The 913-nt window shown below is 41.0% G+C and overlaps 1 pseudogene; it reads left to right on the top strand.

The window, feature by feature from the left end:
* Positions 1-327: 327 nt before the first annotated feature.
* Positions 328-578, top strand: LOC102982455 (40S ribosomal protein S21-like; annotated as a pseudogene).
* Positions 579-913: the final 335 nt, after the last annotated feature.

Genomic DNA, 913 nt, shown 5'->3' with positions numbered 1-913 from the left:
TAAATAACAGATTCTCAGCATTTGCTGAAAGTTATTATGTCATAGACACTATACTATGTAATTTACAGATATTAAATTATTTAATTCTCTTTAAAATACTGTAACAGAATTGAGCCCATTTTTTAGTAAAGAGACTGAAGTTCAGCGACTTTAACCAAGTATCACATAGCTAGTGGGTGGTGATGTTACCACCCTAGCCAGGCTCTCTAGTTTCTGGTGATTTCAACATTAAGGGAATTGGAAAATGTAGTGTAAATTGCTTTAAGAATAGTTGTTTTGCCTTTCTGCGCGAGCACTCATCGCGGTGCCACCAGATGCACCCTCAACATGCGGAACGACGCCAGCGAGTTCATGGACCTGTGCATGCCGCGGAAATGCTTGTCCAGCTACCGCATCATCGCTGCCAAGGACCATGCGCCATCCAGATGAACGTGGCCGAGGCTGGCACGGTGACAGGCACGCTCAACGCCGAGTTTAAAACCTACGCTATCTGCGGGGCCATTCACAGGATGGGTGAGTCAGATGATTCCATTCTCCGACTGGCCAAGACCGACGGCATCGTCTCAAAGGACTTCTGACTGGAGAGGATTACAGATGTGGAGTATTTGTCATAAATAAATAGTGAAAACCCACAAAACAAAACAAAAAAAGGATGTTTGTTTCAAGATGACTGTTTTCATACTTTCTTAGCTCAAGAAGAATAATTTTGTCCTCCCAAATATTTTTCCCAAATCATAAAATGCCTTAATATCATGATAAGTTTCATGCTTATTTTTCCCCAAACATCTAAAGACATGACTAAAACTAATGTCATGCAGAAATATTTTAGTGAATCACAAATCAACATAGATCCCAGGTAACCAAATACTAACTCATCCTCCAGTAGATCAGGTGAATTCCTGAATGTGGAAGC

The sequence above is a fragment of the Physeter macrocephalus genome, chromosome 8 (genome assembly GCF_002837175.3).
Source record: "Physeter macrocephalus isolate SW-GA chromosome 8, ASM283717v5, whole genome shotgun sequence".
In the NCBI taxonomy this organism is placed as follows: Eukaryota; Metazoa; Chordata; class Mammalia; order Artiodactyla; family Physeteridae; genus Physeter; species Physeter macrocephalus.
This window is presented reverse-complemented; position numbering and strand designations above follow the sequence as displayed.